This window comes from Leuciscus leuciscus, assembly GCF_965113295.1.
Source record: "Leuciscus leuciscus genome assembly, chromosome: 1".
Taxonomy (NCBI): Eukaryota; Metazoa; Chordata; class Actinopteri; order Cypriniformes; family Leuciscidae; genus Leuciscus; species Leuciscus leuciscus.
This window is the reverse complement of record NC_138725.1, coordinates 14997389-15012544: the sequence shown is the minus strand read 5'-3', so window position 1 is coordinate 15012544 and position 15156 is coordinate 14997389. Positions and strand designations below refer to the sequence as shown.

General features: G+C 43.2%; 2 protein-coding genes across 3 annotated transcripts in view; one reads left to right on the top strand and one right to left on the bottom strand.

The window, feature by feature from the left end:
• LOC309501356 (uncharacterized protein) overlaps positions 1–15156 on the top strand; it is a 193756-nt gene that overhangs the window by 78621 nt on the left and 99979 nt on the right. The window lies entirely within an intron of this gene.
• Positions 1–15156, bottom strand: part of LOC309501195 (uncharacterized protein) — a 70642-nt gene that overhangs the window by 23944 nt on the left and 31542 nt on the right. The window lies entirely within an intron of this gene.

Below are 15156 nucleotides of genomic sequence, written 5' to 3'. Positions count from 1 at the left end.
GATAGTTCTTTAATGCTTCACTAACTAGCAGAAGACACTAGCAGGGTTTAAATCCCATTTGTGCAGGCGGGGGCATGTTGTAACACTGCGTTACAATGTGCCCCTATTAGAAATATGCTATTATATTCTATACTTTTATTAATTTTATTGAGAAAACGTGAGAAAAAGGTGAATAAAGACAGAGTCAATGTTCAAAAATTACTAATTATTTATTTGTTTTGAACTATGTTGTATAGCTGTGTTTTCATGTGTTCGTAGTCAAAACTCAAAAATGAGTTTATATTTAATTATTAAAAATTGCCATTATTTTATATGAAATTTTTTTTTAATTGTATTTTATTTAGAAAATATTTTAGTTTGTTTTGTATATTTTTTTTATTAGATCAGATAACATTTTAAGCTGTCATATATTATGTTACAATGTGCCCCCACACATGTTACAATGTACCCCACCTATGGGGCATGTTGTCACATTTCACTTCCATTCTTTCGGGGTATATCAAGAAAAAAGTATATACTGTATTAATAAAACAAAAACACATAATTGTACTAGACATGTGGGAAAGTAATGTGGGAAAAAATAAATACTCTGAACCATAAGTAGATTTACACAAACTGAGAAAGTCAAAAAGCGTTACTTTGTGCCCCGCTCTCCCCTACACAGCAAAAACTCCAGTGTTAAATTAACTCTCCTGCAAGTTTATTTTAGACCACACTCAAAAGTGTTAAAATAAGGGTACATAAAAAGTCAAGGGCCCAACTAAAGCAAACACTGATCACCATAACGGTGTGTTTTTCTCCTTTAGTGATTCTGCTTGTTAACATCAGGTGTCTTCAATAATTGTCAATTATCACTCAATTAATCAGTTAAAGGGATACTCCACCGTTTTTTCATATTAAACTATGTTATTCCCTTAACTAAGACGAGTTGATACATATCTCTCTCATCTCAGTGCGTGCACTTAATCGCTCTGGCGCGCAGCGACACTTTGATAGCACTTAGCTTAGCCCAGTATATTCAATGGTATCTAACAGCAATGAATTTAGAAGTGACCAAACACATCAACGTTTTCCCTATTTAAAAACAGTTACACGAGTAGTTATACGACCAAGTGGCGCTTTTCTAAGCGGGTTAAAAAGGATAACTATAATGTATGGTGGAATAGCACTTTAAAAAGTGCAGTAAAAAGTCACGCCTGATCCTCTTCCTCTCACTTCTGTCAATAGTGGGAAGAGGATCAGGCGTGACTTTTTACTGCGCCGAGTCGAAGTATTCCCAAAAGTGCTATTCCGCCATACATTATAGTTATCCTTTTTAACCCGCTTAGAAAAGCGGCACGTTTTATTTTGTGTCACCATACTTGGTCGTATAACTACTCGTGTAACTGTTTTTAAATAGGGAAAACGTTGATGTGTTTGGTCACTTCTAAATTCATTGCTGTTAGATACCATTGAATATACTGGGCTAAGCTAAGTGCTATCAAAGTGTCGCTGCGCGCCAGAGCGATTGAGTGCACGCACTGAGATGAGAGAGGTATGTATCAACTCGTCTTAGTTAAGGGAATAACATAGTTTAATATGAAAAAACGGTGGAGTATCCCTTTAATAATTAATTATAACTTAGTTATATCTTAATTATAACTTTAACACTGCTTCACTGTTATTTTAACTCTCTTAGGGGCTATTTACACGACACCATTTCCATGTTACACTTTTTCCGTTCATCTACACGACAAAATGATGTTTTGGGGCGTGATAACGCAAATGTTTGAAAACAGTCTCCTCGTAAACAATCAAAATGTGAATCTCTGAAGACGATGAGGTCATGCACATGCGTATTACGTGTTCAGTCTATAGTGTTTCATCGCCATCTGATGGCCTGGCAGTAGAATACAGGGTTTTTAGTCATTTTCGCGGATCCGTGTGAATGGGGATCGTTTTGACAATGGTGTCGACTGATGCTTCAATAACTGTGTAAGGTCATCAATTATGAAATGAGTTGAACTCAGATAAGCAGAAGACAATAGTGTAGACCTAGTTCCCTTTTGAACTGTCAGTCGTATTGTGTAGCTATATGCTATGGGGAAAACCCCTTTTTCTCAGAATACTTAAATATTTTTATTAAATAACACAGTGCTACTGCACAGCCATAACGGTGCAGAGAGTAAACGCACACTATTGGCTGGTCAGTGGGAAATGCACAAACCTATGGCGGAGCGGCGTAACTGCGTAAACCAATCGGTGCACCTCCCGCCGATCTGAGCGCAGAGCCTGCCAGAAGGGTCAGGGCATCTGACTATAAAAGACGGTCATTTCGCCATAGGATTCAGATTTGATCTCCTTCAGCGACAAAAACACTTTGCTGATTTCTCGAAGAAGCCTTCTTGCAGACGAAAACAGCTAGGCCAGGCAGCGGAACGAGTATCTATTCAGCAGAACAGCGGACTCCGGCCAGCTGACTCAGCCCGCTGCAGCTGACTGCATCGTCTCACCTGCGGCCATTCCGGCGACTACTATGGCAATATTCTTGTGTACCCTGCTGACTCACGAGACTGAGAATGACGCTCCTCTCCTGCTACTATCAGGTGAGTATAACATGAGCTGATTCACTAAAAGAGCATATTTTCGCCACGTTTATTTCAAAATGCCACACCTCTGAGCGTGCCATTTGCTGGGCATGTCCCCGCAAGCCGCGTTCATTTGAGACGGACACTCTCACTATGAGAGCACGAGTCTCGCGTCGCTGCGACACCTCCCCTCGTTCTCCGCTGTTCTCTTTTTCTCAAGAATGAGACGAAGAAATAATGGAGCCGTAGGGCTGAGTGAGCGGGACTAAACGAGTTCACTGCAGCAAGGGAATCCCCTGTCAGGTCAAGACTCAGATCATATAGTTGTGTGGCTTGCCGGGCCTGCCCCCACAAGTCACATTCAATGAAGACTGATGCGCTTACTACGAGAGCGGCTGGGGATGAACACTCATGGCAAAGCGCAAGTCTCGCCTCTCTGCTCTCGCGTTCTGCACCTCAGCAGCGACCCAGCCCCCGAAGCAAAGCCGTACCCCATCCATGCTCAAAGTCTACGCGGTAGACTTGAGTTTGGACCAGGTGACTCTAATGTCGTCCTCAGACCAAGACATGGCTATGTGCCTAGGTGACTCTAATGTCGTCCTCAGACCAAGACATGGCTATGTGCCTAAAGTGCTTTCAACTCTGTTCAAAGCACAAGTGATTTCGCTCTCTTATCTTCCCACGCACAAGACGAGCAGCAATTACACCTACTCTGCCCAATTCGGGCCCTGAGAACATATATAGAGTGCTCCGCCCAGTTCAGACAGTTGGAACTGCTCTTTGCAAGCTTCGGAGGCTGCACCAAAGGGCCTCCCGTCACAAAGCAAAGGTTATCCCGTTGGCTGGTGGATGCTATCGCTCTTGCCTACGCTTCTATCAGCCTACAATGCCACATAGGCGTCAGAGCAAATTCCACCAGAGGCATGGCCTCCTCCTGGGCATGGTCCAGTGGAGTATCTATTAGCGATGTATGTGCAGCGGCCGGCTGATCCTATGTGGCAGCAATGAAGGCATTAGCCCTCTGCCTTGGGACCCTATAACAAGCATCCCAGACTTGCGACATAGAGCATGTCATTCTGCTTAAACATAAGCGCTATTGCAAGCCCTCTCATAATTATTTTTCACATGTTGCAATACCTGCTCTGTACAACAAGTGTATTATATCCTACAACATCTGGATAAACCAGGGACTTATGTGAGGATCCTGTTTGTGGACTTCAACTTGGCCTTCAACATCATCATACCAAACATCCTCCTGTCCAAACTAACCCAGCTCCCTGTGCCCGCCTCCATCTGTCAGGGGATCACTAACTTCTAACAGAAAGGCAACAGTTAGTGAGGCTGGGAAAATTCTCATCCAAAGCCTTCATAATCAGCACTGGTGTCCCCCAGGGGTGCGTTCTCTCCCCACTGCTCTTCTCCCTGTACACCAACAACCGCACCGCAAAAGACCCCTCTGTCAAACTCCTGAAGTTTGCAGGCAACACCACACTTATCGGCCAAATCCAGGACGGTGATGAATCTGCTTTACAGACTGGAGGTTGAACAGCTGGCTGTCTGGTGAAGTTATAACAACCTTGAGCTTAACACACTCAAAACTGTGGAGATGATCCTGGACTTTAGGAGAAACCCCCCTGCACTCCCCACTCTCACCATCATGAACAGCACTGTGGAAGCAGTGGAGTCATTCAGGTTCCTGGGCAACAACATCTCTCAGGACCTGAAGTAGGAGTTCCACATATACTTCCTTCACCAGCTGAAGAATTTCAACCTGTCACAGGAGCTGCTGATACAAGTATACTCTGCAGTCACTGAATCCTCTGAGCACTAGAACGGCCAGGCATAGGAACAGTTTCTTCCCTCTGGCAATCCACTTCATGAACAGTTAATGCCTCCACTTAACATGCACAATAAACATGTACAATACTTAAACACTATTTATACATTTATTTATTTAACACACCACACGTTTACTTTTCCTTGCATTTGTACATGCATACCTGTACATACCATCTATTGTCTATTTTTTGAATATTGTGTTTTTATAATTTATTTTAATCAAATTGTTTTGTATATTGTGTATTTTACTAATTATATTTTACTAATTACTAATATTATTATTTTTATTATCTGTGTCCTGTCACTGTTAGTCTGTTTGTACTGTGGAAGCTTCTGACACCAAAACAAATTCCTTGTATGTGCAAACATACCTGGCAATAAAGCTCTTTCTGATTCTGATTCTGACAACAAACTGTACAAGACATGTATCAAAATGACTGACAAATCTATTTAAAGAGCTTTTTTGTAGATGTGGCAGGATTAGTTAAGTGAGTGACAGTCCTGGCGTCCTATCAGGAAAGAGTACGGGCTATTTAATGCTGGTTGGCTGTACTCTGAGATGCGTCACGTCTTGTCCTCCCCCTCCTGCGTCATCCACTAGCGCCTCAGGTATGTGCTGGTAGCGAGTGGTTTAAATCATGTGTTTAGAACGCTACTGATATGTGTTATCTTTTCAAATTGTAGCGTTTCATTTAAGCACTTTTCCGACGGTGCATTTCATCCGCTTAGAATAGGTGTCTGCCCACCCTTCAGGTATGTAAACTGTCCCTATATTGAGTGGTGTTTATGATGGCGTGCAGTATACTGAGTCGCTATATCACTGTTAATGCGTTGCTTCCTGTACCCCAGTTAATCTGTGGTTGTGATGATCGCGGTAAACAGTAGTCTGTGGGGATTATATGTGGGGTGATGTCGTCTTTTTGGTAAGTGTCATGTAAGATGTCTGGAAGATTGTAGTGGAAAGAAAGGCACTAATACTCGCTGCTTCTCTTTAAGGCGTTCGTGAGGCGCGGGTCCTCCCTTTCGTCCTCGGGACCGTTTTGCTGGTTCCCTGCACAATCTCCCTCTCGTTCTTCCGTGTTCCTATGAACTTGAGTCCACCTGGATAACCACGGTGCTTGCGCTGCCCTCCGTGTCGCGTTGATCGCGCCGGCGGGGATTCATACGGGCACAGGATTTGTATCGTCTACTTCCTTTCCCTTTTTAGTGTGATAGAAAAGTTATGATCAATAATAATTGACAGCTCATTTGTACGAGAACCAGTGCGTGTGCGCGCGCGAGTGTGTGTATGCTGGACCAGCTCTATCTGCTGTTATTCTTTTCCGTGTCTTTAGTTCAGCTGTGTGTATTTTGTTTAGATTGTGTTTTTTTACTTGTGTGTCGTTGCTGATCTTGCTGCTTATATTTTCTTTTGGTTATTTATTTTTGGGTTTTATCAAACTCAGTTGTTTATCTTGTTTTCTCCCAGGAACTGAGGTGGCCAGGCGGGAGGACCTTCGAGTGCATTGTGGTGGTGGTAGTGTTGCAGTGGGTGACACTTTTGGAGTGCTTGTGTGTATGATCCAAGTGCACGGTGTGTGTGAGTAGAATTACGCTTTTGGAAAAGCCATTAAGTGGTCCTTCCGCCGGTAGACTCAGCCTGGTTGTTTTGTTTTACTTTTTGTTTGACTGAAACTCCTCCTACCCTCGTGGGTAGAGGACTATGTTGGTGTGTGCTATTCATATTGCCCCCTGTGAGCACCTGTCTTTGTGCTTTAACATTTGTGCATTGAGCGCTGAGCGCCTTTGTTTTAAGAAAAGATACTGTTTTTAACTATTTTTGTATGTCAATAAAAGACCTTTTTGTAATTTAGTTGTACTCTCGTCTCTAACCTCCCTGACACACACGAACCTGTGGGACCTAATGCTAATTGCTGGGTTATTTAGATATTCCCTGATTTATTCAGGGTGGCGTAGTCGACAATTATCACCATGAGCAAAGTAACTTATTGAAATCCTAGACCGCTCCATCGCCACATAGATAACATGTGTGATGATAAAGCAGTCTGTGAGAGCCAATGCAAACCACTGAAGCGAGAGACTGATGATGTGTGACAGTGATCATGTGATCATGAACCTTGTGTAGAAGCTGCTGCTGTAGTTCAGCTTTATATCTTCTCAGAGTTTGAGCTTCTGACTGGAGTCAGTTTTGTTGAAGCGACTGGTAATGTAACAGGAATTATTATTTTTTTTTTTTTTTTGTGTGTGTGTGTGTACCTGTAACGTTGTAGTAATCATGACGACCTTGATTAGCTTGTTTAGGTGTGTATGAATAGGGTTGGAGCTAAACTCAGCAGGAAAGTGGATCTCGCGGTCCAGAGTCACGCCACATGGGTCGCTGCATTAGGTAGGCTATAGCGTTGCAGTCAGACTAAATTCAGTTATATTAAATTCAGTTTATTTTCCTGTCCAGATAGCCTACGATGAGGGAGATTTCTTTGTGTGGCAAAGCGGGTTAAGATCCCGCCCTATTATTTGTGGTGAGTGATGGGTGTGACAGCCTATCGGCAGCCATCCCTGGCCTATTTAAGGCGGAGTTCAGGCCACCTGGGTCATTGTCACTTTCGCTTCTGTTTGGGTGCGCGCGCATCTCTGCTGGAGGTATGTACCTAGCTGTTTGGCTAATGTTGCTGCTAGTACACATGCACTATTAAAGTGGGAATGTATATGTTTTAGCCAGACTAGGGTCCGGATTTGTGCAACGTTGCTTTTGGGTGCAGGCTGTCCTCATCACTAGTGATGGCCAAATGAAGCGTTTCGAAGCATTATTGCTTTCTGATACAATTGTGTCGAAAATGGTTCATTACTCGAAGCTTCATTCATATAGAAATTGCAGCACCATCTCCTGGTGAAGTAAATGTAATGCAACAAAGCTGACAACCATAAAATGCAAGCAGGCTTATATGTTTATTACGTGTTTACCGAGGCGATCAAAGCTGAAACAGTGTTAGTGCTGTGAAACTCATTTATGTAGGTGAATTTTACAGATACTGATGAATTTCATGTGTTCACCTTGATAATAAAACATTAAGCATGATGTGTGTGTGTAATTATTTCTTTAGACAAGGACAGAAGATCAGACCAGCTTAAAAAAGTTGGAAACCATCACAGAAATACTAATGGTTTCTATTAAAATACCAATAGGAACCATTGGCTTTTACCATTTAAACCACTACAGAATTCTTTTTTGTAGTGTGTTTGGGACATATTCCATTAGGATTTAATGCCCCCACCAATAGAACCCAACACATATCAGTAGAGACCCACAGAGACCACTATAATTCCCATTACAACCAATAAAATTATCATGAAAACCATTAAATCCAATAGAATTTCGGTAATGGTTTCTATAGTTTTTTTTTTTAGCAGGGCAGTATCATGTGTGAAATCTTTATCTTGTTTAGCTGTGGGAAGCAGAACTCTTAACTTGTTAACTGGTGGGACTGATATTTTTGTATGTTGAAAAGGATGTGCTTGTGTAACTGGTTGTACTTGTATAATGTAGCAGAGGGTTTTTGAAGTTTCTGTCTTTGATGCATATTTTTATGCAACAATGTTCATATGTTCTCTAATTAATAATAAAAAAATGTGGCAGAGGGTGTGCTTTGGGTACATGCAGAAGGCTTAGACAAAGTGTTAATTAAATGGTATGGTTTTTATTCAGAAATATTATTTTCTTTGTCTTTGGTGAAAGGTGATATTTTTTTTTTTTTTTTGTACAATTTCACCAGCTTTAGAGACACCGACTACTGCAACCCACAGTGTTGCCATGGTTTGGCTTCACTTTTATAAGAAAAACAGCCGCCAGGTTTCAAACCTGTCAACACTGGATTGGGCTGTCAAAGCAGTCAGGTGGTTCACTACAGGAGTGAACCAGTGTGTTTGCTTCAGAAGTCATTTTCACGTGACTACTGACGTAATGATACAAGCTCCGAAGCAGTGGTTCATTGCAAGGACCATTCGAGTTTGAAGCAAGCTTCGGAGCGTCGGTGTCAGACGTAACATCACTACTCATCACAGGTATGTTAATTCTAACGGACTACTGTTAATTCTGGTTTGATCCCCGGTAACCTATGTTTTCATCACAGTGCAGCTTATGTGTTTGGCCAGATGGAACACCGGTACATTTGCGGTTTGCCTATTATGAACGAGGCTGTGAGTAACTGAGTATTCTGTGGGTCTAGCGATCTACCATTGGGTAGGTAAATTTAACCACTTGATTATTATGAGGTGGGTGCTTTTAAATTCATTTATTCATTTATTCATTAATTGTTTGTTTTCTGTAGTGCGTCAATCTGTTTGTGAGCGGTTCATCTCGGTGGATTGCGGGGCAAATGCTCTATAGACAGCGTCGTTAAGACTGCACTGTTTGTTCTGCTGCCATTAATACCACTATGTGACCATTTTATCTTTTTTTTTTTGATACATTACTTTGTTTTTTTCATTAGTTCATTTTGTCTTTGAAGATTTCTTTAAGCCAATGCTGGTGGACTAAGTGAGTGGCCAGTCTCAGAGCCGCTGTTTGTGCCCTTTTTGGTGGTGGTGTTTCCTTCACCGAGTGTTTTGCCGTTGGCACCTGCGTTCTTTCACTTAGCAAGTGTGAGAGTGAGTGTTTGTGTGGAGTGGAGTTTGGTGAGTGGTGTGGTCTTAGGATACTCACTGCCCAGCTAGCTCCCTACTGGTAAGCCTCAGCCTGAAAGTGTTTTTTTGTTTTCTGTTCTGGTGCACACCGAAATTCTTGTTCCTCCTGAGTCAATAGCTTTTTATATATTTTAAATAATTATTATTGTGAAAATAAAGTATTTTTGTATTCAGATCCACGTCTCTTGTCCTCTGTGGTAGCGAACCTGTGTTCTTGTGAAATTTCCCCGTTCAGTGAAACGGGGTGGCGTAGTCTGCTCTTTATTCTGTTATACTTTTCTCATAAGTGTAACTTTTGCCCTTCCACCACCTTGCCACATTTGGAGATATATATATATATATATATATATATATATATATATATATATATATATATAATTTTTTTTAATATTTTTTTTTTTTATTTTTTTATATATATACTTTGTTATTGCTTTTTTGCTCATTACGTTGGTTTCCCCAATCCTGTAGACCTGATTATCTTATTGGGTTAATTTATTGTATTAGGCCTTATTAAGTTAATTGAATTTTCTCAGATTATGGGTGGGACTTAATTTATAATTTGGTGTCATTCTCATTCTCTGTGTTACTTTGCCCTGAAGAAGACCACTTGTTGGTCGAAACATGTTGGCTCGTGTTTTGTTTTTAAAATGACTTAAGCCATACTAAATAAATAAATAAAGGCTTTTTAAATCTATCCTTCTCCTCATTGAAAGTTTGACTGAGTGCCTGGGACCTGCTTTTCGTTTCTTTAAATTCAGTTATATTTATACTTTATATTTAGACTATAGACTTTATTCAAGAGTTCACACAGTAATTGCGGGTGCTAAAGTGATGTTGATTCAATGCAGTTAACATCGAAACATTAACATTGATTTAACATTGTTTTGATGGTTGCTTTCTATCTGGGACCCTCATCAAACACAGCTAATCAATGTCTCCAGGATTACTAGAAAGCTACAGTCAGGAGAGTTTATCAGGGTTGGAGATAAACTCTGCAGCACAGTGGCCCTCCAGGACCGCGTTTGCCCATCCCTGGCTAAAACCTTTGCTTGAAAAGTTTTGAATAGATGTGATAGTGATATGCGATAGTTTGGCCACACCCACTACACACTCTTGCCAGTCGGATGGATAACAGCTCAAAACCCTAAAAGCTCCACGTTTCATAACTCCACGAAAAAAATTTCTGGACGTATCCATACACAAGAGACACAAGCATAACAGATTGTTATGATCCAGAAGATCACATTTGCTTTTATTTTGGCCTTATGGACAATTAGAGACATTCACATGATTGTGTAGGCTGTCTGTATATGTACACTGCATTAAAGCTAATTTGTTTGTTTTTTGTTTGTTTGTTTTTTCAGATGAAGGAAAAGGATGCAAAAAGAAAAAAGTATAGTGCGCGCCTTGCACTCGACACCATATACATAATTAACACATTTGACAGAGCAGACAATGCCAGTGCAGAAGGTATCTATGCTGGAACTTATACAGTTATAATTGCAACTGGTAATTATACAGTTTATTTTATTATTAAAAAAACTTTTGGATGTCATACTGTAGAAACATTGCTATAATCAATTATATGAAATTAATAACACACATGATAGTTTATAGATAGATAATGTGACTGTTAAAGGGGTGGTTAAAATGCCCTTTTCACAAGATGTAAAATATATCTGTCACTTTTTGAGGGTTTGCAAAAACGCACCGTTTTTTGCCTGGCCCTTTAAATGCAAATGAGCTGCTGCAGAGGGCGGGGTTTCAAGAGCTCGTGTGTGTTAGCAGCTGCTATTACCCAGGGGCCAGGGTTTTATATTATTTTGAAGTAGCCCCGGGCGCCGCCATTGGCTAGCGGACCCCCACCTGCTGTTAGCATCCCATTGACTCCCATTCATTTTGGCGTCACTTTGACAGTGAATAACTTCACAACTGAGGCGTTTAAAGACTCCTTTTGTCCATTATTTATTTCTAAAGAAACTCGAAAATGTATAAAAGCCTCCATTACCTTGTAGCTTACATTATGGCCCCGTAGAAGCAGTTTTTGTAAAAATAGGCTAACGATTGCGTCATAACCACGCGACTCTCTGTCGCACAGTAGAGAATTACCGTATGGACAGGAGGAGAAGCTCGCGGGCAATCGGGGGGACGTGGAGGCAAAGTGACAAAATAATTAATCAGAATACATAGCAAAAGTTTCTCCTGCTGCTAGCTCATGGACACCTCCTACTCACACTCTCCGTCTCTGCAAGTTTCGGAAGGGAATGATTCAGATTTCTCTTGGCACAGCTACTAGAAGACAGAAGGGTTACTCACGTCACATCTACGTCGTCAAGCTCAGTTTGAGTCTGCGCAGTACGCTCGACCCCCAGGAAGTAAGAGTTTCTAATTGACTTCATTTTGTCTCCGTTGAATCCAATGGGGTCGCTGTGTCCATTTCTTTTACTGTCTATGCTATTACCTCACGCAGACACACTAAAATGACAGAAACTGTTCTGCCTTTAATGTTAAAACGGAGTCAGACAAAGATGGAGAGACTCAAGAAGAAGTGACAACATGTAGAATGCAACAGGACGTCTCTGAATGGTTAGTTGATGCATTTATGTTGCTGATGTGGAGTTAACTATCTTCAATTAAGATATTCTGTCATGATAAATCTATAAATCGCTCATATAGGAACTGTTGTGAGATGCACACAGAGTGACTTTCTATTGCATGTGAAAAGATGGATGCTAAAGTTTGAGCTGACTCACAAATGTACTCTTATACTACAACTTTTCCTCTTCTCAACATGGACTGTGTGTTCCCGGGGGCGGGGTTTATGTAAATTCTAGGGTTAGTGATGTCACTAACCCGGGACGAATGTCGTGTAGTCCCAACCAGCCGTTTGTTGTAGTCCTTTTTTACTTTAAAAGCAAATATCTTCCTTTGCTTTGAACTTTGAGTATTTTAACTTTGCAGATGTTGTTTATGCTCAAACAGCAACATCACACACTAACTAAAGTTAGAAAAGTGAAATCATAATCAACCACGCCTTTAATAGATGATATCATCTGATCACATTTTCTCTAACTGTTCTTGCCATAACACACAGTTCCAGCAGCCAGAGAAAAACTAACATTAAAGCATCAAGAGTCAAACTGCCCAACTAAAGCAAACACTGATCACCATAATGACGACATCAAACCAAACTATTATTATTAATAAATCAAGATCTAACCTGTTAACATGGTGTCACAGTGTGAGACTGTTTTGTGTTATTGTATTGTATTAGTGTTGTTCCCTGAGTTGCCACCAGATGTCTCTTCCCCTCACTGTCATATGTATCATGAACTGCATTTCCCATACTCCTGTCTGTTAATCATTGATCATTTGTCACCAGCTGTTTCCCATTAACCTGCATATATAAGCTGTGTCTTTGTGTGTCTTTTGCTGGTTCATTGTTTGATGTCACTGGTTGTTCTGTTGCCTTCTCTGTGTCACCTGTTTGGATTATCATTTTGTGTACGGCTGTGAGTTTAAGTTTTTATTAAACACTGTTAACCTGCAAATCCTTCTCCTCATTTGATACCGTGACAGAATGAACCAGCCATTAAGGAAGGAGCGGGTTATCAGCCACAGGAGTTATCTGTAGCCGGAGTTATTTTTGTATCACTGCTATGGATCTGACACAGGAGAGCAACTTGGAGCGGGTGAGAGAGGCACTGAGTACCAGGGTGGCGGATTTGCAACAACAGCTCCTGTTGTTGCAGAGTGGTTCCGTGTCGCCCACACCATCCATTTCCCCCAACCCCACGGAGTTGAGTGGTCAGCCGGAGCCTAGCACGGACTTCCCTGAGAGATACGCTGGTGAGCCTAAGTTATGTGAAGACTTTATTAATCAGTGTTCTCTGCATCTAGATATGCATCACAGGACTTTCGAAACTGAGGAATCGAAAGTAGCGTTCGTGCTACTGCTGCTGACCGGTCCAGCAGCCACATGGGGAACAGAGGTGTGGGAGAGACGGGACCCATGCTGTGCCTCTTTCAAGGCACTTACCGGGGAGATGATTCGGGTCTTTTCCAAGACTAAGGTGAATTCTTCTCGGAGGTCAGGGAGGAGACCCCGTCCAAGCAATTTTTTGAGGGGAGGTAGTGCGCACCGGTCATTGTGTGTTGGGACTCTGGGCCTGCGGGAATACACACCCGAGTCATATCACAAGATGGTTGCCACACCTGAGCCTCTTCACAAGATGGCTGCCACACCCGAGCCAATTATGGATGTAGCGAGTGCTAGAGACATGATTGTTTCACTCTTTCCCGAGCGTCGGCCACGAGAGAGGGAGATGGAGAGGAGACCCAAGCCTATTCACAAGATGGCTGCCGCACCAGAGCCACTTCACAAGATGGCTGCCGCACCAGAGCCACTTCACAGGATGGCTGCCTCACCTTTCTCTCCTATCCATGCCAGAACCCAGCGTCTGAGGTCTAGTCTGGCAGAGACTCCATTAGGGTCAGCGCGGAGGGCTGGCCTTTCAACCCCGATGCCGGTTTTCACGAGGGCCACTGCCAAGCCTGCACCCGCCCTCAAAATGGCCGCCGCCAAGCCAGCAGCAGTACCCAAGATGGCTGTCACTATGCCTGCGCCTATTTTTGAGACTGCTGGGGTTATACCTACCCCTACACTCCAGATGGCTGTTGTCTCAGCGTCACCTGTTCTAAGGAGGGCTATCATCATGCCTGCACCTGTTCTCAGGAAGGCACCAGAGGTATGTTCATTGGACTCAGTATTTCCTGTGTTTACCATGGCTCTGTGGTGTGTGTGGTCTGCTTTCTGCTCTTCTGTTCAGCAAGATGTCTCTCAAGCCCATGAACCTGAATCGGCCGTTAAGTCTGAATCGGAGTCTTTTGAACTTCCTGTCACGGCTGAGAGGTCTGAGCTTGAGTCTCTTGCACTTCCTGTCACGACGGAGAGGTCTGAACCTGAGTCTACTGTACTTCCTGTCACGGCTGAGGAAGATGAACCTGAGTCTCTTGCACCTCCTGTCACGGCTGAGGAATATGAACCTGAATCTCTTGCACTTTCTGTCACGGCAGAGAGGTCTGAACCTGAGTCTACTGCACTTCCTGTCACAGCTGAGAGGTCTGAACATGAGTCTACTGCACTTCCTGTCACGACTGAAAGTCTCTCCGTCCTGCCCAAGATGGATGACTCCGAGGTCTCTGAACTCTCTGCCTGGCCCAAGATGGCCGATTCTGAGCTTCTTGAACTCTCTGCGCGGCCCAAGATGGACGTCCCCGAGCTCCTTGAACTCTCTGCCTGGCCCAAGATGGCCGACCCCAAGCTAGTTGAACTGTCTGCCCTAGCTAACCTGGCCCATAGGGCCTCTTGTGTTTTTTTGCCCAGGTTCTTGTTACCGCCAGCACCACCATGGGGTTCAGCTCGGCTCTGGTATCTGGAGATGCCTGCAGCACCACCCTGGTCTCCAGCGCCGTTCTGGTCTCTGGTTCCACCTGCGGCCCCGCCCTGGCTCCCTGCACCGCCTGCGGCCCCGCCCTGGCTCCCTGCACCGCCTGCGGCCCCGCCCTGGCTCCCTGCACCGCCTGCGGCCCCGCCCTGGCTCCCGGCACCGCCTGCGGCCCCGCCCTGGCTCCCTGCACCGCCTGCGGCCCCGCCCTGGGGTTCTAGACCCTCCATCCCTCCCCCAGATCCACCTCCGTTCCTCCACCCACCTGAACTTTTGTGCTTGGTCTTATGGAGTGTCTGGAAGCCACTCCTTTTAGGGGGGAGTACTGTCACAGTGTGAGACTGTTTTGTGTTATTGTATTGTATTAGTGTTGTTCCCTGAGTTGCCACCAGATGTCTCTTCCCCTCACTGTCATATGTATCATGAACTGCATTTCCCATACTCCTGTCTGTTAATCATTGATCATTTGTCACCAGCTGTTTCCCATTAACCTGCATATATAAGCTGTGTCTTTGTGTGTCTTTTGCTGGTTCATTGTTTGATGTCACTGGTTGTTCTGTTGCCTTCTCTGTGTCACCTGTTTGGATTATCATTTTGTGTACGGCTGTGAGTTTAAGTTTTTA